This window comes from Ursus americanus, chromosome 33 (genome assembly GCF_024610735.1).
Source record: "Ursus americanus isolate L20-20 chromosome 33, mUrsAme1.1.p, whole genome shotgun sequence".
NCBI lineage: Eukaryota > Metazoa > Chordata > Mammalia > Carnivora > Ursidae > Ursus > Ursus americanus.
The window spans coordinates 20281368-20306528 of NC_142159.1; the positions used below are offsets into that span (position 1 = coordinate 20281368).

The 25161-nt window shown below is 51.9% G+C and overlaps 1 protein-coding gene across 1 annotated transcript in view; it reads right to left on the reverse strand.

Annotated features, from left to right (window-relative positions):
* Nucleotides 1–25161, reverse strand: part of KAZN (kazrin, periplakin interacting protein) — a 1013652-nt gene that overhangs the window by 229543 nt on the left and 758948 nt on the right. The window lies entirely within an intron of this gene.

The window sequence follows — 25161 nt, forward strand, 5'->3', positions numbered from 1 at the left end:
GGAGACGGCACAAGCTTGCTCAAGAAAGGAGAACTGGCCCTTGCCTTAAAGGGTCGCAGAGCACTCCAAGTGTGTCCCACCAGCTGGACTCAGGCTCTCTGGCCCAGAGTCTCCCAGCCTGCTACACAGGACCCAGGCCTTCGAGTTAACACAAATCAAAGGAGAGTTCTTGCTTGCTTAAGCCAAAGACTTGAATGCCCTGTTTGGGCCTGGGGTGGCACTGAAGGCTCAGGGAAGGTGGTGGACAGACCCGGGCTGCGGGCAAGAAGGGTGTGCCCTGAGCACGCCTCCGAGGGGCACAGCATGTGAGCTTGCCAGCAGAGAGGGGGGCGAAGCGAAAGGGACCGTGTGCCAGCAGCCAGACGCCGGGGCCTCACCTCAATGGTCTTGCACAAAAGTCTCCATCTAAACAGCCACGAAAGGTGGATCTTGAAAAAGACACTTGAAAAATAAACCCTTACGGTTCGTAGAGCCAACCAAGGAATGCACTGCCTCTGAGAGTCATGAAGCCGACACCCAGAACCAGAGATAAAGAGGCTGTGAGGACAAATGCCAAATGCCATAGAGACTGCCGCAGGCGTGAGAGGAGGCCGGACGAGGTGACAAGGGCAATGACCACCATGACGATGACCACGCAAATATCAATAACATTCTGGCACGTTTCCGGGGACCGTCTTCGACCCCGTCTCTCATTTCATCCTGACAATAGCTCGGGTAGCATGTCCTGCCCTCCCCGCCACTCCGAGCTGTGCGCACAACCGCTCTCTCGTCCACCTTGGGCTGCGTGTGGCCAAAGAGCTCCCGAGGTCTCGGCTCCTTGGCCGGCAAGCTTGAGCAGTGCAAACGACGTTTTCCTTAAATACCAACAGTCCAGATGTTTTTATTGATAGTGTCCGCAGAGAAAATTCGTGGAAGCCATCACCAAGCCTCCCTGTCCTCCACTCCCCCACCCCCATTCATCCTTCCCTCCCTCCAGCCTCATTCCATCTTCCCAAGGTCACTATTGGGAGGGAATCCACCCTCGTACCGCACCCCTGGCTGAACTATTGTCTAAAACGCTGCTTCTGCGTCTGCCCGTCCACTCGCCTTGTTTGGCCCATGCTCAGCTCTGATCCTTATCCCGGGGCTTTCTGGAACACTCACAGTGATTCCTCCCCTTCAGCCCCGAACCAGCACCCTTGCTGATCCTGGCTTCCGTATTCTGTATTAGTTCTCCCCAGCTCCCAGACGTTATGAACGATTCCTTCTCTATCTCTTCTGCTTTCTCCACGTGGCCCAACTGGCATGTTGGTGAAACAATTCGATGTGTGGGATGGTCCCCACATTTCAGGACGTATAGCTTCCTTGGCCACGACCTTCTCAATGGCAATCGCTACCCCAGGCTGGTGACAACCAAAGCAACCTCCCTCGTTCTAAATTCCAATTCCAAATACTTCCGATGGGGGTGGACACAACCTTTGTGTTTAGGCTCTTAAAGGCCCATATTCTCCATGGGTTCACGGGAGACACTACGGAGGTTTCTTCACAGACACCCCCCCCCGCCCCCCCAAAAAAAGTCCTTCCTCTGAAAATGGCCCCCTTCTCTCTCAGAGGTGGGCCCACCACAGTGTTTGGTATGACTTCACTGTGATGCCCTTGGTTGACTGGCCAGAGGTTGTCACCTGACTGGAGCTGGCTGCAGGGATTCTCTCTCTCAGGGGCTGGAAATTGGGGTTCAGAGCCTGGCCGTGTGCATCTGAGGACCTGAGGTGTGGTGCCATGTGCACAGGAGGCAGAGTTGTCTCCCCAGACAGTGCTCCCCTGCACCCCTTCCTCCTCACTCACAGAATCCCCATTTTGTTCGGGAAGCCTGCACTCTCCTTATGACCATTGCTTACGTGTGCTGAGGCAGAGTCTCTTGCTCGAAAGCCAAAGAGTTTTGGCGAAGATATCTTCCCCTCACTTTCTCCTACATTGTCCCCCCGTTTCACATCCTCACAACGCTTCAGCCCACATGGCTGGCTGACAGCTCCCAAATGCACAGAGTGTTCGGCCCAAAGTTCCACCGACACCTTCACCCTCGAGGGTCATAGGTGAAGCTCCCTGCTGAGCCGCCTGGCTGGAATGGAAGCTTGTTTTCCTGGGCTGGGCCCCCAGGACCACACATGGGAAGAAGCCAGAAGAGCAGGAGCAAGAGTCCATGGCTGTTGGAGTGCAGAATCCAAGAACTCCAGGAGAAAATCATTATTTAAAAAAAACAAACAGAGGCTAGTTTGCTTTAGTGGCAGCAAATTGTTTGAACAAACTAAACTGTAGACAGGGAGATGGTCAATATTTCATGATGGAAGAGGTGGCATGGGGCAGTGGGGAAAAACCACTTGCCTAGAGCGGAGATCCCTGTTTAGGAGCCTGGATGAGACCCTCCCCTCCCTGGACCTCAATATTCCCATCTGCAAAAGAGGAGATTCCACTGGGTGACTGTGTTATTCTTCTGGGACCATCATTACGAAGTACCAGAGACTGGGGCGGCTGGGGGGGAGGTGCTTAAACAGCAAAGATTAACTTCTCCCTGCCCGGAAGCTGGAAGTCCGAGATCGGGGTGTCAGCAGGAGTGGTTTCTTCACAGGCCTCTCTCCTCAGTGTGTAGACAGCTGTCTTCTCTCTGGGTCCTCATGTGGTCTTGCTTCTGTGCCTGTCTGTGTCCCAATTTCTTCTTCTTATAAAAATCACCAGGACACCAATCATATTGGATCAGCGCCGACCCTAATGACCTTGTTTTACTCAATTACTTCTTTAAAGGCCCTATCTCCAAAGACAGCACATTCTGAGGCACTGGGAGCTGGCTTCAAGGTAGGAATTTCGGGGGGACACGGCTCAGCCCGTTAACAGCGACCTCAAAGGATCCTTTCAAGCTACGAACCCATCACTCATCAATGTTCCTTCCAGTCTCTACTGATTTGGTCAGTGGGGTTTCTGTGCTCCAGGCATTGAGACTCAGAATCAGAATGAGAATCATGTTGCCCTGTTTTTATTTCTCACTTGCTCCCTTTTCTCCCAACTGTCCATCCCAGAAGAGGCCACAGTCCTGCTGCATCCAGAACTCTCCATCCTCAATGGCATAGTGCTGAAGCCTCTACTCATCCTATGCTCATCTTGCCTCATCCCCTTCCTTCTGTCCATCTCAAGCATGTCCCTCCCCCCCTGCATTCGACCTTGAGGGGCTCTTCAATGTCACACAAGGCCCTCCCCAGTCTCAACCCCACTGCTCCTCCACAAGAACTTTCTACTCCATTCAAACCAAACCACCATCATTCCCCAGACCCCACCTGCAGCTTCTCACCTCTGTCCTTTGCTCAAGCTCAGAATGCCTCCCTTACTGGAGACCTAATCCTTCTCTTGAAGTTCTATCCTCCAAGATCCAGTTCACAGACCACAGAGCCCACTTGGCTCGGCATTGCCGATGTACTGTGGGCGAGACTGGGAAACCTCACTCGATATTCACGCAGCTCATTCGCATCATGCTCCAGCGTAACTCAGGCAGCTGTGCAGCCCAGGACCAGGGTTTGCAGCTGTGAGAACAAACCCAGTCGTGACGCTAATGGGAGCCAGTGGGACACATCCCATTCGCCATGACTGCTTCCAGGCTGGCAGACAGACACGGGCTCTCAGGTGCCATGCCAGATAATGTGGCACTAGGTACTGGCAGATGGCTCCAAGAGCAGAGGCAATGACTTAGCTAAGTCACCCTGGAAAGCGCTGAACCCTTGAGGGGGAACAATTAGGTGCAGTTACTCCAACTTCACTTCTTGGCCCAGGGACATCAACATCCTGTAGGAGCTTGTTCGGATGCAAATTTATAGGTCCCGCCCCCTCCCGCTGGTTCTGAATCTCTGGAGATGGGGCCCGGGAACTGTTTTCACAAGTTCTCCAGGTGATGTCTGAGCACATTAAGGTGGAAAAATGCCTCGATTATAAAATCAGGTTACAGAGGCAGCAGGGTGGCGGGGGATAGACTGTGGGAGGCCATGGAGAGAAGTCTGGGACCATCTTACATGTAAAGGGAAGTTGTTGGAGGGAGTATCCACCAGGGTTCTCCAGAGAAACAGAACCAATAGCAGATATTCATTCATTCATTCACTCATTTATTCATTCATTCATTTAAAGGAATTGGGTCACATGATTGTGGGGACTGACGAGTCTCCAATTTGCAGGATAGGCTGGAAACTCAGGCAAGTATTGATGTTGTAGTCCTGGGTCTGAAGTCTGTAGGGTGGGTTGACAGGCTAGAAACTCAGGCAGGGGTTCTGTGGTATAGTCTTGAGGCAGAATTTCTTCCTCCTTTGAGAAACCTCAATTTTAAGTTTTATTTTCAAGGCCTTCCCTGATGGGATGAGGCCCACCTGCTTTATCCAGGGTAATCTCCTTTACTCGCAGCCAACGGAGTATAGATATTAATCTGATCAGCAAAATACCTTCACAGCAACATCTAGACTAGTGGTTGACCAAACAACTGGGTGCCGGAGCAGAGCCAGGCTGACACCTAAATTGGACAGTCATAGAGGGCTGGGTCTAGCTCCTCGTGGGGTCTGAGGATTTTGGCATTTTCTAGGTTCTCATCAGGCCCCCTTACAATGACCTCTCAATGATTCAAGACTAACTGAATGAGTTCTTTATACCACAACCACGTGTGCCCATCACCAGGTGCTGGCAAGCTTTTGTCTGTAGGTAGAGGTCCTCTTCCTCCGGGCAGAGGATGCATGTCTACTTTTCTTGGGACTCCTTTGTGCTGGGTATCTTCATCCTGCATCCTTTCTCAGAGCACCAGGAGGTTGCCCTGGATGGAATGCATCAGTGCCCCCCCCATCTCTGGCTTCCAGCTGGGTTTGGCCAACGACAGACCCCAGGAGGAGCCTGGAGGGTGGGAGAAGGGGTCATCCCCTCACTGTTACTGGGGGTTGGCCTGCATGCCTTGAACGCAAAGCTGCAGCTTTGACTGGGCTTCCCCCCCCATTCTGTACATGTACACTATTCATATTCTGTTAAGTACTCCCTGCCCTTTGCCCCTTGAGACCGAAAGGGGGTATCAGCTCCCTGCCATGGCATCCCCAGGATACTGCACTGTCCCTGTGGGATTCTCTAAACTCAAGCTGAACCCCTGTCAACAGCTCTTTTATTGAACTTGCTATGGACTAAATATTTGCACCCCCAAATTTGTATGTTGAAGACCTAATCCCCAATGCGATGGTGTTGGGACCTTTGGGGGTGATGAGGTCATGAGGATGGGGCCCTTGTGAATGGGATTAGTGCCCTTATTAGAGGAGACACAAGAGGGATGATCTCTCTGCTGTGTAAGGACACAGCAAGAAGGTAGCCATCTGCAGACCAGGAAGAGGGCTCTCACCAGACACTACATCTACCAATGCCTAGGTTATGGGACTTCCCAGCTTCCAGAACTGTGAGAAATAAATGTTGGCTGTGTAAGTCACCCCATCAATGGGATTTTTGTTACTCTTCTCAAATCACCCAGTTTGAGTGGGCCAACTGTTTTTGGCCAGCTGACCTATACACTCTCACAGCCACATGGGACTGGCCACCTAGTGGTTGAATGACACAACTAACTAAATCAAAAGACATAGAATATTCCAGCAGGCTAAGAAGCAAAAAAAACCTGAACATTGTCAGCTAAGGGGTCGTTTTAACTCCCAAATACGTTGTGCAAACAACTGCCAAGCAGCAATTAAGGTGGGGGGGGACTAGCGGGGGCGGAAGCGAAGGATGACATTGGATATGTAGGGGTTAAGCCTCCAGTGCAGGATGGCCAGCACAGCCCACTTTGCGATTTTCTGCCAAAATATTTTAAATGAAACAGCTGTGTATGAGCAAAACTGCTGAGAATTGTTCCAGCTCCAAGCATGAATCTGAATCACTCATGTTCGGTATTTGATGGTCTGTGTAATTGCTCTAAACCCTATTATCTTCTCTAGCGGTTGTTGAAGTGTCATTAGGACACCTCAAATGAAAGGCTAAATTCTCCTATATACACAATTTTAATAATTACAATCCTTTTTTTTTTCTCTCCCTATTTCAAAATGCAAAGCTCCGCTCAGAAAGGGAGGTGCCAGGATTGTGGGATTGCATCAGAGACTTCTGAAGCCAGCCTGGGATGCTATTCCATATCTTTTTTAACTTTCTCTGGATTTTCCCGACCAATTAATCTTTTATGGTTTTTGTTTTCTACACTATGCAGAACAAAAGAGAGCAGGGCATGCCAGGTAACAGGACTAGCAACCATCTGCAAATATTACTGAGCACCTACTATGTGCTTGTCATGGTTTTAGACCCTGGGGACATAAGAATGGGCCGACCTGGGGAAACCACTGTATTCTTTGTGGCACATCACACTATCTTGTAGTTTATGTCTCTGCTCTGCTATAGTGAGGGGCTTCTGAAGTCGAGTTGTGTCTTGAGCCTCTTTGTATCCAAAGTACACAGCCCAGCTCAGTGAGCCTTTGTTGAATGACTGCATGAGTGTTTACAGAGTGCACACAATGGGACAGGAACCCCTCTGGGTGCAAGGATGTGGCCACAAACAAGGTAGAATGATACTATGTAACGCTCGAAGCACTGGTGATAAGGTGAATTCTAAGGTGGCTCCCTTGACCTCCACCCCTTGGTGTTAAAGATGGTGGGTATAATCTCCTCCCCTTGACTGTGGGCAGGACCTTCGACTAACTTTTGATACTATTATATGATAAAGATGACGGGATGTCACTCCTGTCATTAGATTATGATTGATCATATAGATCTATTGATCTATCAATCATCTCTTGCTATATCTATATATCTGTATTTACTATCTACTTTCTATCATCTATCTCTATTTATCTATCTCTCCACATGTATAATCCCATCTAGCTCTATCATCTATCTACATAGGTCTACCTACTGATACATCTCCTTACTACTCTATCTGTGGCTCTCTTTGCTGGCTCCATAAAGTCCGCAGACATGCTGAGGAAGCCCACACGGTGTGAAACCATGGGCAGCTTCTAGAATGGGAGGGTGGCTCCAGCTGGCAGCAGGCATGTGCCAGGGCCTCCACTGATCTAGCCACAGGGACACGAATCCTGACAACAACCTGAAGGATTTGGGAAGTAGATGGTTCCACAGTCGAGCCTCCAGATGAGAACGCATCCCAGCCTCTGCCCTGATTGTTTAGCCTTGTGAGACCCTGGGCAGAGGACCCAGGTAAGGTGTGCCTGGACTCCTGATTCCCAGGGACTGTGAAATAACACATGTGTGTTAGTTAGGCCACTACCCTTGTAGGAATTTGGTATGTAGCAATAGATAACTGAGAGATAACTGGCACATAGTAGGTTCTAACAGCTGGAGGGGAAGGAACGCACAGGAGGACAGACCAGTGAAGACTCTGTGACCTCCTCTTGCTCCCCTACCCTCAAACCCTAATAGTAAAGTGCAACATCAGCCTTGCTAAGGTGCCTGGGTTTAGAATGAGAAACATCACCCAAGAATGCTTCCTGGGAGGGCAGATACCCCAAGGTGTGTGCCCTCTGGGTTCCCGCATCTCAGGGCTGGCAGCTGTTCTGCTGGAGCTGAGAAGAGAAATGGCAGGATCCCTGTTATCTGCCCAGAACCAGGACGACAGTGCCAATAACAACGGGCTGTTAGCTTCCGCGTCACAGCCTGATGCAGGCACAGATGTGGGGCTGCGCAGAACTCCCCAGCCTCTGCCAGACAATGCGGTGGCCCTGGGTGGCAGAGCACGGGCTCTGCCATCTGCTTGGAAGATGTACGCAATTGCCCAGGTTCATGGGCACAAAAAGGGAGACGATGTCTGGTTTGTTTTACCTGATTGAATTTCAGCACCACTACCAAATGGCTCTGATTTCTCTGATTCACTCTCCCTGCCCCAAATCTGTAATGATTAATACTGATTTTCCAGAGTCCCCAGTTCTCTGTCACAGCGGAGGACACAAGGCCTACTGCAGAGGGTTGCTGGAAGACTGTCATCGACATTATTATCCAGAATGCTCCTAACAGATGGTACCGCACCAGAGGCAGGCCAACGGCTTCAAGGCAGCATCTCACGGCACTCCCCCAGCACCCTGGGAGCGGAGTGCTCTGGATTAGCGTCGCTACAGGTGAGTGATGGGGAGGCCGAATGGCTGGCAACGGCACCGCACAAAGTGCTTCGGACAATACTCGGCACACAGAGGGACAAATTCCCTGGCCTCCCCTCCGCTGACCCTGTTACACGCTATTGTGGCATTTATCTTTGTCACATGGCCATCTTCCCGACGACCTACGCAGCCCCTGCCCTGTGATCCTGCTGCATGGGAAGGGTCCGAACGGGCTGCCCCTCTGTCAGCCACTCCCCTACAGGTGGGGGTGGGAGAAGAGCACTGAAGGCCCAGGCCATAATCAGAACAGGCCCACGGGTGGGTGTGAAGCCCACCCAACCCTCCCCACCTCGCCCCTAACGGCCTCTGCTGCTGCCTGCTGGGCTGGAGCCCTGCTCAGGGGCATCTCAGAAGTGACAAGCCCCAGAGTCCCAGGAAGCCTTGCCGTGCCCCATGGGCCTGGGGCCAGGGGTGCTGATGGCCAGGCACCTGATCCCTGCTCTGGAACAGGCCCAGGTGGGAGCTCTTCTCGGGTCTATAAGGAAGTCTCTGCATGACGAGGAGGCCAGTGTCCTATTTGCCTGTGGTCAGAGCACCAGGCTGGGACTGGGAACAGAGACCAACAGAAGATGCAGCCTTCCACGTGTTATCATGTTCAACTGTCTTCTGTGGCCATGGGAAGTCCCTAACATTACATCCCAGGAAAGCTTCCTTGGTGGACACCAGGGTGAATGGTCTAATACTGATTTTCACCCAATAGCAGGTGTGCTCCATGACAGCTGGCGATGCCCGCCGTAACTGTTGACAGAGAGCAATGTGAGGTGTCATCAACTCTGAGTCATAGTGATGCCCTGACCCCCAGCTCTGGGGGGTGATCAGGCCGGTCTCAAGAGGAGAGAACAACTAGTAACTACGTAGATCACACAGTTTTCTTGCAAGGGAAGGAAGTGAGCTTGGCTTCACTCGGTGCCTACTAGGCACAGGACAGCACTCCCTGCTTTGCACACAGATTCTCCCCTAACTCCCAACATAACCCCTGAGCGAGGCATTAGTTCTACTCCTACTGTTCCATTTATCCATCACTCCCACACATCACCCCAGAACTTAGTGACTTAAAATTACAACATTCATCTCTTCTGCTCACAAGTCTGCAATTTGGGCGCAGGGACAGCCTGTCTCTGCTCCACGTGGCATCCACCGAGGCAGCTCGAGGGGGGCTGGAAGACCCGCTTCCAAGATGGCGCATTTGCCTGGCTGCAAGTAGATGCCGGCTGCCAGCTGGAGTTCTCAGCCTCAGGTCTCAGCTCCTCTCTATGTAGACCTCCCCACGGGGCTGCTTGGGCTGCTTCCCTGCGGCTGGATTCCAAGAAGTCTGGGTGGAATCTACAAGGCTTTGCAGGTGACCTAGCCTCAGAAGTCCCAGAATGTAACTTCTGCCACATTCTTTTGGTCAACTCAAGTCATTAAGACTAATCCAGATTCAAAGGGAGGGTTGGATTCCACCTCTCCTTCTACTCCGGGAGGAGTAGTAAAGAACGTGTGGTCATCGTTAATCCACCACACCCATTTTACAGATGGGGAGACTGAGGGTTCGAGACATTTAGCATCCCCACAGGGTGCAACTGGAAGGTAGCAGAGATCCAAGTCGGAACCCAGCGCTGAATAGGCTCCCAACACAAGCTCCTTCTACTCTACCACATTGTACTTCAGACCAGCAAGCTAATGTTAATGGTTGGTTGGTTTAGCTAATAGGGTGTGTCTACAGAAATAGGCCCAGAAAGGCCATTAAAAATAAGACCGTGTTTGGATTTCTTAAGACTATATAAGTTTTCCCAAGCATTCCGTTTCTTTTGAGACCCAAGCTTGGTCAATGTTTTCAGAGGTTGATTTCATTAGAACACAAAAACCAGGCTTAGACAATGAATGTGATCTGGACTAGAAAAATAATTCCTGAATTTGTCCACATCTTCCTTCTCTCTGTCAAACATTCTCGTTGCACCACCCCTCCGCTAAAGACCAGTTGGAAACATGTGGGTGCCCTGGGCACAGGGATGCTGTGTACAGTTGCTCAGGGTGTGTACTATACAAGGAAATCTGTTGAGGGGTGAAAGGGGTTGAGCCGGTGCTCCTCTCTCCAAGCCCTGTGTCATGGTGTGGGACTGAGTCCATCTGGAATCAGGCTGCCATTTCCTGTTTTGTTAAAGGTAGCCATGGAAGGTTAACCTGCTAGAAGATACTAACACTGAGGCAAACTTCCAACCACTGCTATCTAAATTATCTTGAGGAGAGGCTGAACATTTCAAGGAAAAGGCAGAGAAGGACAATGTGACAACTCATCTAAAGTCTCAAGCCGTTCTGCTCTGGCTACAAATTTGTGTAGTCTGTTCAGAAAAACAAAAATTCTTCCATTTTGGGACCACCTTCCAGAGTGAGCAACTCAGAGATCATATGTCCCTGGGGTATTTACATGCTCTTTAAAGGTCTTGCCCTTCTTGCTGTGTGACCTTGGGCCAAGTCTGTCACATCTCTGGGCTTGTCACCTCTCCTGGGAAACAGGGATCACAATGACAAGCATTTCATTAAATCTAAGACACTGTTATTTATAACATGCATTTTAATTTCCTGTTTTACTAAGAAAACAAACCTGCCAATACAACTGATACAACTTTGGTTCTAAGATGTATCCTAATTTCAGAGATAAAAATGGAAGCAAAATAGGTCTTAAAACTGATGGGATTTAGTGAAATAGCTGGCCTCCCTATAGGACGTTGTGCAAAAAAATAAATACAAAGCTTTGTAAACTATAAGGTGCTAGAAATATTAATTCTTCTTTGACATGCGAACTTTCCAAGGACTTCATCTTAAAGACTAATGTACTGTTAGATCCTCCCAAGTCTTACATAATTGTTTTATGTACTCACTAAGTAATTCAAAAGCTGCATTTTTACAGCGCGGGAGTCAGAACTGCTTTTCTACATTTATAACATTCCCACCCTCTTATGATTTATTCGTGTAGTATCAACTTGTGAGTTTTCCCTTGAATGGGATTCAAGATTTGGGGCGTGATTTATAGTTCGAATTGACTAACATTTGGAAACAATGAACTGTGTTGTCTAAACACATAAATACCACCAGGGAAAGCTGAGGAGCTAATTACTGTAAGGGGAGGGGGTGGGGGAGGAAAGACACAAAATCCTGTTCAGCCACAGGGCTGGGGGACGGTGGGGGGCTGGGGAGGGTGACTCCTCGGGGCCACGTTTCCCAGACTGCTTTGAGGGAGGAAACGGGAAGAGAGGTTTGGATTGTGGTTTCCCTCTGGAAAGAAAAAGAAATAGTTTGGAGGCCACCAAAGAGCAGTTGATCATAATTCTTCCAATCTGAAAACACACAAGCTCTCTGGGGCCTCGGGCGGCTGAAGTCCTCCGCAGGACAAAGCCGGCCTTGGCATCTGTCAGGCGCCAGGACGCGGGCTCTGACTTCTCCGCCCTTTGACCATCCAAGCCTGGCAGGCCGTCTCCTCCCGTCACAAGGCCGGAAGCGGCCCCTCCAAGCCACCCTCGTGTCTTGGGAGGGACGTGACAGCCTGGAGTCCCCAGACAGGCCACACCTTGGAATCAGACAGACTGACGCCCTGCTTCTATCATTTGTCAGCAGTTTGGTACTAGACTTTTCTGTGCCTCAGTTTCCTTATGTGTCAGGTAAAATGAGCTCGTGCAGGGGAGGTGTTCATCCACGTGTCCAGAACGGCGTGGATGCCCGTTAAGTGACTCCTGCCAGGAACCCCCTTGTGGAACTCTCTGACTCATATTCAACTAATATTTGCTGACCCCACCCCCCCATCGTGGGGCAGCCGTGGGGCAGGCAGCGTTGGGGACACGGTGGCGAGGAAGACAGATCTGGTCTCTGCTCCCACAGCACTTAGAGTCCGGGGCTGGCAGTAGATAATGAGCCAGGAAATAAACAAACCTAATAAGATACACTCGGTGGGGGATAAGGGCTCGGGGGGATATAAAGCAAGACACGGGGCGGTCAGGGAAGCCATCCGTGCCCACCCAAGTACCTCAGTCCCCCAGGCCATGATGCATCAGCCCAGTGCCGCTCAACCCCCAGGCGACATTCGGCCCTGTCTAGTGACATTACGATTACAGGGCGGGGGTGGCTACCAGCTCCAGCAGGTGGAGGCCGGCGAGGCTGCTAAACATCCCACAGGACGCAGAACACCCCTCACCCCACAAAAAGCCCCAAAGAACTATCGGCCTCAAGCTCCGATAGCGCTGAGGTTAAGCAACCCTGACCCGGTCCGGTTCCCTGTGTTCTGGTCTCCCTGACCCTTAGCTGAGCCGATGACCGTGGAAACCCCTCTGTGCAAGGGCCCTGGAATGGGTGACACGGGAGAGCCAGCCCCCCAGGCATTGCCCTCTCCGAGGGCGCGCAGGCCCGCAGCAATGCCCGGCCACACGCTCCCACCCCTCCTGGCCTAGGTTATTCCGACCAAGCTTACTCTGCTAACTAAAGATTAAAAAAAAAAAAATCCAGCAACATTGGAACCTGGAGGTGGCTCTAGCCAGCTTCAGGGAAAATGGATTCAGGCATACTTCCACGCCAGTGCACTGGAATCCAAGAACAGACACCGACATGGTCCCGTGAGTGCATCCTCCTCCCCCCAGCCCTGCAAGTTTCTGGACTTACATATGGTTAAAGGAAAGCTCAGAAGCAGGGAGACATGCTGCCGCTAACAGGCACCAAGGGGCAGCAGGGAGCGCAGCTGGCAGCCTGACCGTGAGGGAGGAAGAGTGACGTCACACAGAGAGAGCAAGAAGAATTCAGGCACGACGGTCTGGAGCCGTGTGGACTCTGCATGACTCGACATGGAGACACTCAGACACTCAGAGCGGGTGGCACCGTTACTGCCTCCCCACCAATACCTGCACCCCCCACGCCACCGGGACTCTGTGTTCGGGAGGAGAATGTGCACAGCCCTAAGAGTGAAATCAGCCATGGCCCTTTCATCTCTCTTTGCCAGTGATCTGTCTAGGAATGGTCACGGGACCCTGCTCTAGACGACAAGATGTCAGGAGGGTAAGTCGGCTTGGGAGCTTCCGGGACAGATTTTCCCCTCTGATAATGCAGAGGGCCACATGACTAGAAAGTCTTTTTTTTTTTTTTTTCTCCTCACCACCATTCCTTTGTTCTTGTTTGGGAAATGGGCTTGCAAGCAAGGATGTGATGCTTGGAACTGTGGTAGCCATTCTGTGACTATGAGGCAAGGCTTCCCCAACATGCTGAGAGTAGAGGGAACGAAATGGAAAGAATCTGAATCCTTGGTGACAGTGCTGAGCTCTAAGCCCATTCTGCAAACTGAAGACCTTTGGTTATGTAAGAAATGAAATCCAGAGATGACTTGGCGGTTGAGTCAGTGAAGCATCTGACTCTTGATTTTGGCTCAGGTCATGGTCTCAGTGTCCTGGGATCAAGCCCTATGTTGGGCTCTGTGCTCAGCGGGGAGTCTGCTTGGGATTCTCCCACTTCCTCTACCCCTCCCCACTAAAATAAATAAATAAATCTTAAAAAAAAAGAAATGAAATGCATTAATCATTTAAGCTGCTATTAGTTGGGTATTCTGCTACCTGTAGTCCAAAACATCCTAAATAATACGGTTTCCTTTTGTAACAATGCCTCTCTGAAAAACATCCATCCTCAGAGGTTAACATTTAAAAGACGTCATCTCTAGAAAGGATAAAACATCAGTTATTTAGAAACCTCTTTAATGCTGGAATGCTGCCCTCTGCCTCTGAGGGTCCACAAAGTACAAATGACTCCATTTAATTGCATGCAGAGTCACGTGATCTACAATAGATCATCTCTGCTTCCACACAGGGACTTAATGTTCACCATCTCCGCGCACAGACACAGAATCCCAATACTGGAAAACAGCACTTAGAGCCAATTTCCTCCGTAATCCTCCCACCTCCCGACCTCCTCTGAATTCATCTGTGTGGTCCAAGCAGACCCACGTGCAGAAGTCTAGCTGCAAGGGAGTCCTGACACCAAGCTCCCAGCTTTCCCACCTGCAGGACAGGTCGGCCCAGGACAATGAGGGTGGAGCGGTCGATAGACTCCTACTCTCCACACCCAACTGCACCATGGCTAGGGGCACAAATGCTGAATCAGACTTCCTGGATTCAAACCCAGCTCCGTCACGTACCAGCCCAATGGCCCTGGACACGGCACAGAGCTCCGTGTGTATCAGTGTTTTCATCCATAAAATGGGGATAATGATAGGACCTGCTTCAAATGATCGTCATGAAGATAAAACCTTCCCTGTATATAAACCCTTGCTGCTTACTGTCATGAACTCAGAAACAAGTGATTCAAACAGGGAGGAACCCCCGAGCACGTAAGGCACGGAACCACAGCCCGCACATCGTAAGTGCCGTCAAAGTGTTTGCTCTACGGCTTCAAAACTTCAAAAGTGACTCCCCAGTAACAGCTTCAATAAGACAAGGACGGGAGTGGTGAGTAGGGGGTGTGTGTTAGAATCTGTACAGTCTGACAAATAATTAAATATGTCCAAACTCCTTAATGATAGCTCTGTCAGGAGGCTTCGTGTTTGCTTGAATGGGTGCTGCTGATACAGTGAAGAAAAGGGAAGGGAGGTCGTGCCCGACTCCCCGGTCTTCCCTGCCAACTGGTCCTGTGTCCATTTTCTCTGAGGGCCAGCCAGTTGAGGAGGCCCTAATGAGAAGGTGTCCACAGGGGATGACTGGCTTCAAGCATGATTCAGTGTCCTGGCAGGAAGTTGGCCTGACAGCTGATGAAAACAAAATATAATTAAATGTCAGCAAAAGCGAACATGGCAAGGCATCGGCTGACAAGCCAACGGGTCGCCAAGACTGCCCTCCCACGGGATGCCAGTCACGTCTAGCTGCCCCTCTGGTGTGCCGTGACCTGAAGGAACTGGCATCAGATTCTGGGACAAGAGGAGCAGGTGTCTGGGGCACCTGGCGGAGGGGTGGTCACACCCTTGAGGGGCTGCGGGCTTTTCCCCCGCAGGCCAGAGGGTCCACTGGAGTTCTTCCTGCTGTCTGGGGCCTGGGAAGAAGGAACGTCAGGGGCCGTGCCCTCACATCCATGTTCCTCTCTGGCTTCCAGAACTGGAATACTGAGATGAGAGGTAATTTGCCTGTTCCTCCTAAGAAAGATTATTCCAAAGGACAGGGACCATTCACCGAGTCCTTCCCACACAGTAAGGCTGTGCTAATTGTTCTTAAATTGCATTATCTCACTAGGGGCAAAGATAGTCCATTTCGTCCCAGTATCCATTCCCCCTTTGTGTACAGTTATGGAACGTTCCCTCCACTCCCCATCCCTGGACTCCAACCCTCACTGATCTAGCTAGGCACATGGGGGCCCAGGGACTTCACTTACCCAGCTTTTTTTGCAGCTAAGTTCAGCCTCAGGGTACTTTCCGGTCAATGGTAAGTGACCACTATTGGCTCGGGAACGTGCAGATCACATCTGCTTAGAGAATTTGTCTTTGCTTCCACTTCCCCCCTCTGCAGGCTGTGAAGGGGATGGTGTCAGCTTCACCCAAGGGGCAAGGCCCCAACATTGGGCAGAGCAACAAGGTCAAAGGGATCTGGGTCCCTTGACAACCTCACAGGGCAGAGCAGCCATGGACCACCCTCTTCTAGACTTTTATGAAAGAGAAACATGCACTTGTAGCCTGTTTCCTGCCTTTTCCAGGACCTCTTTACAGCACTTTTGCTGTACCCTGACTAACACATCTTCAATCTTTGCAATAACCTTGTAAGACAGGTCTGGTTTTCTCCCCATTTTATCAAGGAGGACCCCAAGGTTCAGAGAGGTTAAACAGTTGGCCCTAAGACACAGCCGTATGAAATGGCAGAGCTGGGACGGGATTCCAAATGTTGCTATAACCACAGTGTACGGCCTTAGGGACTGCTCGGGGCTCCGCTTCCCTCTGCGGTGCCCGTGGTGATGGCTCTCTAGCTATGTCTACACATTTTAAAAAGTTGGGACAGAGAAACTGATATGGTCTCCTCAAAGAGAAATGATTAGGCGGAGGCCTCTTTTTCCTTTGTAAAGCTGAGTGTTGGGGACTGTGGAGGGTCCAGGGGTGACAAAGAGAGGTGATGAGTTGACATCTGTTACATTTGCCTCCATGCCCCATTCTGGTACCAGCACCTAGATTTTGTGTGGGAGGCCTCCCCTCCATTCTTGATTCTCGTGGTTCAGTCTGGTTGACCCCACTGGGCCCGAGTTAGGCCCGTGGACCCCCACCCCAAGCACTGGCATTTTGGTGGAGAGACACAAAGTCTTTCAGGGCCCGAGTGCATTCCTTCCAGCAGCAGATCCCCACAGGACCATCCATGGGTCCCTGCTACCCAGAATTCTGTGCTGCCCTGAGCCCTGACCCTTCTGAGCCTTCCCGTCAGCTTTTCCTTTGATGTGGAGAGCCCTGCCACATCCTTCTAAGCGAGTCTGTCTCTGCTCAGGGTTTTTCCAGGGCTGGTCTTTCTTTTTTGTGAGGACCCTGCCTGATAGGGCTGCTCTGAGCCGAGGCCAGAGCCGTGGCACAGACCATGTCCAAACATGACACCGAGGGTTCCAAACCAACCATCTGGGAGCCCTGGAGCTGGACTCAGAGGCCAACATCCCTAGGTCGGGAGCTGGCAGGCCCAGGAATGGGACAGGAGATAGGCGAGAGTCTGGAGAGAGGATGATGCACCGGGACTGACTGGGTAGGCGGGGGCGGGGGACTGTTTATCTTGCTGGTTTCTGGGGTGTAGGTGGGTTCGGAAAAAAGGCTCCATGTTAACTGGGGGACAGGATCTCCCTTGGGGCTCTGTGTGTCCTGGCACATGGACCAGGCCACAGAAGGAAGACCACCAAGGCTTTTGCCTCCTGGCCACGCTCAATGTCCCCAGAGCACCGCTGCAGAGCGCCAGCCCACCCTGGAGCAGAGGGCAGCGAAGCGAGGCCTGGCAGCCCGTCTCCAGGCCCCGTGAGAGCAGCGCCTGGGAAGCGTAGTCATAAAGCACTCGAGTGCCTCTCTCCCCAGACGGAGCTGGATTTATGGGGCCCACTCGTGGCTCTGCTTCATTTCAATGCAAAGACCCAGCTGGGGCATCACTCAGGAAGGACAGGCCGAGCCTCAGGCACCTGGGGCAGAGCCTACGCTCCAGCCTGGAGGCGGCGCTGGCTTGGGCCCTCCCCGCTCAGCCAGCCTCGTGCTACTGGGGATGAGAAAGGGATGGCAGCTTTGCACCTCACTCCCGGGTCCTCTCTGCAAGGGCCTCTGGTCCATGGACTTTCCGATCCTGAGTATCAGGGCCACCCAGCACACGGTCAGGTCTAGTGCTGGCCAGATGGTAGGTCTGCTCATCAGTCATGGATATGGCCGGGGACAGCGGCTAGCCATCAGTGGGTCTGAGTCCTCTGTCTCAAATCTCTGGTTAGGGGATTTAGGACAATGTGCTCCACTTCCCTGAGCCTCAGTTTCCTCCTCTGGAAAATGAGGACAACAAACCTTTCCTTTTGGGGCTACCATGTGGGTAAAGGGAGATCCCTAATATGGCATTTGCTGTATAATTAGCCAGTGGACCACAGTATTAGGCAAAATAACACAAAAGTGTCTTCCTTTTCTTGGATCACCTTTCACATACATAATCAAATTCTGTCTTCCTGACCACACCAGGAGGGACGTGGGTCGAATGGCAGTGTTTCCATGTTAGCAGTGAAGAAATCGGGCCCTCGGAGGTCAGGTGGCTTCCCTACAATCCCATGAAGGGACAGACCCAGGGCTTAAGTCGATGCTGTTCACTCCTGGTTCACTTCTTATTCCACCAAGCACCAGTGAGAACCCTGCCCCCCGGAGAGAATGGCGATAAGAATAACAGGCACGCAAACTGGTGCTTACTGGGTGCCAGGCCCCTCGTCCTGTTAATCATCTTATTTAGCCCTTAAAAGAATCCACCTGTCAAAACAGGATCAACGTCTATAAAGAAGTCTTCAGTGCAAACTCACGGGTTTGAACTGTGAATGTCACGGGCGCCGTGATGCAGGGAAACGGAAGGCGCCATCGTCACGGAAGCAGGTGTCTCACCCTTGGCATTGTTGACACCGGGGTGCTGGGGGAGCTGTCCTGGGCACTGCGGGTGCTTAACAGCATCCCTGATCCCCAGGCACTAGATGTCAGTCGCACACCCCGCCCCTTGCACACCAGTTAACCAAATATGTCTCCAGACACTGCCCAGTGTCCCCCTGGGGGGGCAAAAGTGCCTCCTTGTTGAGAACCACTGCATGGAGACAACGGAGGAAAGCTTCCTGGAAGAGATCATTTTAAAAAGGAGGGTGTGACCAAGAGAGGTTCTGGAAGGGTCAAGAGAACCGCCTTCTTTTGTGCAGAGAAGGAGGGATTCGAGAGAGACCTTACAGCAGGCCGTGTGGGTCAACTCATCAGCAGTGTGTGACAGAGCAGCCCAGGACGTGATAAATGGCTCCCATTTCGAGAGCCATGTCCTCCTCCTCCTCCTCTTGGGAAACGGAGATTTTATGGAGGGTGGTCTATCCTAAATGACTATCCCTTCCCTTTCGGTCCCAGAAGGGCCCAGAGTGCCCTCAGGTCAAGGGCTCAGCTGACTCGTGAGCTATGCGCGGGGTGGACGTCTCCTATTACTTTGCTGGCACCCGTGTGTGTGTCATGGCTCCTTGAGACACCGACAAGGGAGCTTGGCCCCAAACACAGGAACGTGCTCCTGGTCCTGACCCCCAGAGCACAAATTCCCCGAGGAGCTGGCTGAGGGGTCAGGGAAACACCCCGGGACTGCGCAGCTTGGCGTCAGTGGACCGGCTGTCGAGGAGTTCTAGAACCACTGCCCGGCTCTGCTTACTGCAGTGGTTAGAATGGTTCATCTCATCACGTACAGCTCACCTTGTAGAACTTCTCCTACGCTTTTTTCGGATACATAATTCATACACCATAAGATCACCTTTTAAAAGCATACAATTCAGTGGTTTTTAGTCTACTCCCAAGGCTGTGCAAACCATCACCACTAATTCCAGAATATTGTCATCGCCCCAAGGAAACCCCCCCACTATGAGCAGCCGCCGCCCGCTTGCCCCCCCCCAGCCCTGGCAACCTCCCATCTGCCTTCCACCTCTGGCTGTGCCCACTCCGACGTCTCCTAGGAATGGAGTCGCACCACACGGTGTCCTTCGTGACTGCCTTCTGACGCTTAGCGTAACGTTTTCCAGGCTCCAGCCACTTTGGAGCACGTCGGTGCTGGATTCCTTTTTATGGCCAGAAAATAGTCCCTTGTGTGGACATACACACTTTGTCCTTTCCTCGGCTGCCGGACGTTCTGGTCGTTTCCACTTCTGGCCGTTGTGAACAGTGCTCCTATGAACATTCACGTACACGTCTGTGTGGACGTCGGTTTTCATTTCTCTCGGGTATACACCCAGAAGTGGAATCACTGGGTCACACAGGGTCCTTGGTTCCAAGATCATCAAAACCTTGGGACCTGACGTACTGGGTCAGTACTGAAGTGTTTGTGGGCTGGGATTCTGGGCCACCCTACGTCCCTGCTGTCTTCCTGTCTGGCTCATCATGGAACTGCCATCCCGTGCTCAACACACCAAGTCTTCCAGAAACTATTTATACCCCAGCTGGAGTTCCCATGGCGCGAGTTCTCTGGGTGCATACACAGATATTCCGACAACGCCTCCGTAATTCAGTACAAGAAACCTGTCAGGTACTTAAAACTGTGCTATGGCCTTTGGGGACATCCATGACCTAATACTGTTTTATCAGTTGCATGAACATGGGAAGACGAAGCAAGGGAGGGGAACGCTGGGGTCTCCAAAGCTTCCTGTAAGATATTGCGCAAGATTCCAGAAATGAAACTAAATGGTACATTACATTTTCTTATTCAGTTAGAACCTACTTTTTTTTTTTTAAAGATTTTATTTTATTATTTATTTGACAGAGATAGAGACAGCCAGCGAGAGAGGGAACACAAGCAGGGGGAGTGGGAGAGGAAGAAGCAGGCTCATAGCGGAGGAGCCTGATGTGGGGCTCGATCCCACAACGCCGGGATCACGCCCTGAGCCGAAGGCAGACGCTTAACCGCTGTGCCACCCAGGCACCCCTAGAACCTACTTTTTAAAAAAAATGTTCTCTAGGGGCTTCCGGACAAAAGTCAAATCCGCTTGTTAATTACATCCTGAGCCCCCACCGTCACACGAGGAGTTTTGTTTTCTTGACATTGACTTGATCTGATTAAGTTAATGGTCTGGGAGATAATAGCATCCCCTCTTTGCAGAGCTGGCTCTGGACAGGCCCATTTCTGATCATTTTAACAACTCGACTGGGTCCTCTAAAAATTAAACGGAAGTTAGCCTCGGACCTGGAGGCACTTTTCCATTCACTTACTGCTGGACCACGTCAGTATTCTGAAGAGGCTGCGGGTGTTACTCCTTTCTGAATAATGTATCATAGCTAATGAAAGCTTTAAAAATTGGCTAACACGAAAGCAAAACAGTCACTCCCACAGGTGTCTCCAGTTAAGCCTTTCTGGGCAGAAGTGACGAAAACACCCACTTCGGCCTCTGCAGCCCCAAGCCATTCGGCTAGTGGAGTTCACCTCACCCCCAAAGAGTATTCGCTGCACATCTACTTGGAACACACAGTGCAGGAATTAGACACAAAGCAGTATTAAGAGGGCGTAGCTGACAGGAGAGATTATACTGCAGTAACAGTAAACCCCACCCAAATCAGAGGTTTCAAATGAGCACTTGTTTCTTACTGCATTTCTTACTATTCATCTGACCCTGAAACAGAAAGTAGAGCCCACCTGTTAAAACTACTGATTTCTGCATGGAGAGAAGGATGTGTGCTGCCAAAACTGGAAACGTTGCTTTGATACTATGCTACTTAATTATTTTCTACGTTATAAGCAAAGGATGTCATGAGACAGTGAGCTCTGGTGTAAGAGTGCTGGCAATCTAAAGACAGAACTGTGTTTTCTACTCCTCCTTTAGCTTGGTGCCTTATCACAGGGTCACGCATGGAGAAGGTGATCAAACCGTGGAAAAGGCACAGAGCAGAGCCCAGACAGAGATCACACTCATAGGTTCGAATGAGGCTTCCAGCCCTCCCGAGCTGTGTGACTCAGACAGCCTTCTTAACCTCTCTGTGCTCCGCTTCCTCAACTACGGAGTGGAGAAGGGGTGTACATTGGTGTACAATGAAGAGTAACTGAATTACTGCCCACCAAGCACCTGGAAGGGTCCCTGGCACAGCGCGGGCACTATATTATTAATCAATAAACGAGAATTAGCATCTTTTGAGTGTTGATTTAGGAACTGAACTAAGGCTTATTTTGTTGAATCCTCACAACAGCGCAATGGTGCAGGCATGGTCTGATGACCGTTTTGCAGATAAGGAAACCAAGGCCTGAGAGCTAACCTGCTTGGGGTCCGATAACCAGTCGGACATGATCTGAGCCCAAATCACATTGTGATTTGAACCCAGGTACTCCTGACTCCAGGGCAGACGCTCTGCCTCGAAGCTATGGAACCTGTATTTGCAGAAAAAATAAAGTCTTCGGTGAGCAAGACGGTGCCCATCTCTCCTGATCTGATGTGTTGTAAACTCCACACTCTGTCTTCATTCAGTCTGTTAACATTCTTGGTTCCAACATACTTTCTAATCCTCTCACATCGATCCCTTCTGTAGACTCCTGTCTCCTGGAGTTGGTTCTAGGATCCACCGCACTGTTCTCCCCTTAGCATTTCTTGGACAAAACAGAGTTTAAAAACAGTAGCACCCTCTTCCTTTCTCCACCCCCGCTGTGTTACGCCAGCAGCCGTCCAGCGATGCGTCCGCATAGCTCAATTCACAGCTCCTGAAAGCCACGCTGCCATCTTTATAATCTCCCGCACACAGTGGACCGGAAGCAGCTTCCGCTGCCGAGCTAACTCAGGTCCTGCTTCCCTCTGCTGCAGTCATGCTTTGGAGAAAAGGGCAGGTCATGCCCTCTGTTCAAGCCTCTTTTTTCTTTCTGAAAAGTTTGTCTTTCTTAAGCTCGCTTCTTCAGATGACAGAGGGTGAGGACTGTTCACAGTAACATAAAAGTCAGTTCTTTGAGGAAACACCCAATGGAGACAGTTCCAGGTGCTAACGATGGGGGGGGGGGCGTTATCCTCCAAAATAAAGCAACATGTAGAGCCAAGGAGAACTGGGCACTTCTGGGCCCTTTTGCAACAGAAGTGCCCCCCAGAGCTCTCTAGCAGATTCTGAGCTGCTGGAGGCATTGTCGGTTACCCTAGTTTTCATTACACACCTACAATGCCAGGCTCTGTTCTAGGGACCAGGAACCACAGCAGCACAGGACAAGGTCCCTACATAAATGGAACTCCCATTGGGTGGGCAGGCAGGAATGTGGTTGTCACGGGCTGGGCTGGATGTAAGACAGGGACCTAGGCCTCATTAAGACGTGGCCTTGAGTCTGAAGAGTGGAGAGGGCCTGAGCTCTGGCTGGGGAAAGCCAGGTGTGGGGAAGGAGAGGGGGGCTCGAGAGGACCACGCATAAGCCAGGGCCAACCCGGACTGAGGCATATGTGTTTATGTGCAGGAATGCGACCCGGGGTTTGTCCGTGGGACTGCAGAGCTCTGGGGGAGAGAGGGCACCAAAACAGGGGATGGCAGCTAGAAAGGAGCTGAGCTGGCATTGCCAGTTAGAGAGAGAGGTGCAGGTGGGAACAGAGGAGATGGGGGGCCCACAGAGAAGTGGAGAGATTTCCTCCCATGAGGCGCTCGCTCCTACTGGAGAAGGTGAGGGAGGACAGGTCATAAACAAGCAAAAGTATAATATATAAGGTAGAAAGATATAAAAGCAGGCTGTGGGGATGAAGAGCGGGGCACCAGTGACGAATTCCTATCTCAGACAAGGCTTTCTGAAAGGCGACATCCGAGCAGAGACCTGAGTGGTGGGGAAGACGAGGAGAGGCACACACAGCAGGTGCAAAGGCCCTGTGGGCCGAGAGCACTGGACATGTCACAGGAATAGCAAGGAGGCCAGTGGCCGGCGCAGAATGAGCAGATGGGAAGCGGATCCCACAGGGCAGTCGGAGGGAGAGAAGTTGGGCAAATTCAGCTTACATTTTGGAGGTTCTGATGGACGGTAGAGAGGGGCACTTTGAGGGTGCCCCGAAGCCTGAATCTGAAAATAAACTTCCCTGCAGGAGGACGGCAAGTCTGTGAACGGAACAATGAAAAAGGCTTTGGAGCCGATCTCCAAGTGCCAGGTGAGCCCCTCCTGTGCGCCCTGCGCCCGGGACCACGATTGCAGCTGGGCGTGCGCAGTCCCTGCCTGCTGAGAGTCCCTGGGCGTGTACTCGCCGGGCAGTGGGTACGCATTCCCGCTCACAGTGTCCCCCATGTGTGCACGTGCTGCTTCCCATTCTCTCGCGGCCCGTGGCGCAGGTCTTGCCGGCCCACCCAGCCGTGTGGTGCAGCCAGTCTCTTGGCCTCCGCGAGCTGACCGTGCTCACCTCGTCCTGGCTCCGCCATCAGGGACGTCAAGTGAGTCGCTAGAGTACTGACACCATGAGAACTGGTGATTGTTGCCAGCAGCCCCACCCCGTCTCCCATCCTGGAGAGAGCTGGTTGTTAAACCCTCGGCAGCACACCACCGGCTACGTCCATCTGGCAGAGGAGGCCGGCAAGGTATGGCAGGGGAAAGGCCCAGAGCCTTGGAGGGGCAATGCTCCCAGTCCAGAGGTCCCCGCCTTCTGTCAGTTTGCCGATGATCCTGGTAGCGCACACTCCAGGGACGGTATACGGAGATTTCATTTTGGCTGCCACGCCGATCTGGAAGGATTTCGACCTCTCCCTTGGTTCCTGTGTCTGCTTCAGATGAAAGCCTGAAATTCCCGGTGGGCTTTCCGTGAAGTGGGGGACAACCCTCCCCGGCCCCACCGCTGGCCCCCGAAGGCTCCGAGAGGGCGCCTAGAGAACCTGTTGGGGAGCGGCTGGGGGGGGGGGCACCTCCATGCCAGGCTGCGTCTAGGAGCCGGGAGAGTAAAGCAGGGAGGCAGAGGCTCAAGACGAGATTCAGTAAATGCCAACTACGTAACTGCTGGCGAACAAAAGGTCGGGCCCTGTGGTATTACCTTCGATTACGCTGAAAAAACCAATCCAGTTTTTTAATTTCCTTGGGTAGAGGCTGCGGCCTGTGTGGGTTCGTGGGGCGCTGGCAGGGGAGGGGGCAGCCTTGTTTGTGAAAGAGGGACCAGCTGGCGGGGCTGCCCTGGGGTCCCTTATACCCAAACGTCTCACCGGCTTCAGGTATAAACTGGGCCCTTCTCCGACTTGTCTTGAGCCGCGAAGGGTAAGGAAGGCTCCAAGGAGGAAGAATGAGAGCAGAGATTTACTGAGGGCCTACTGTGTGCCACGTACTTCATCCAGACACACAGACACACTCACGTAAGGCCCACGACCCCCGATGACTGGATACGCCCACTACCCTCCTGTCCGTGTGTATAGCCACGGACACAGCTACACAGAGAGGTTAAACCATTTGTTTGAGGTCACACAGCTCATAGGTGGTAGGGCTGGGGTTTGAACTCAGCTGATATGGCTCCAGATCCTCAACCCCCAACGACTAAACTGCTCGGGATGGGGGTGCACAGGTTAGCCATGAAGCAGCAGGAAATGCTCTGACCGTGGTCTAACATACCTCACGGGAAACTGGGAAAACGCTGTGGGTACTCGGGGCGCCTTCAGCCCTTTTCCTCCTCGGTCCAACAAAGCCAGGCAACTCCCAGAGACGCCACCACCAAGGCATCATTTCTTGCTGGGGCCACCGCAGTGGTCCCTGGAGATCCCCGTCTCTAGCCTCACCTCCTCCCCCTCCCTGCAGAGGGGCGCCGTCTCCATCATGCTCCTGCACAAAGCCGCACTGCCTGGGCAGCACGCAGACCCAGCTGGCCTGACTCTCATGTCCCCTTG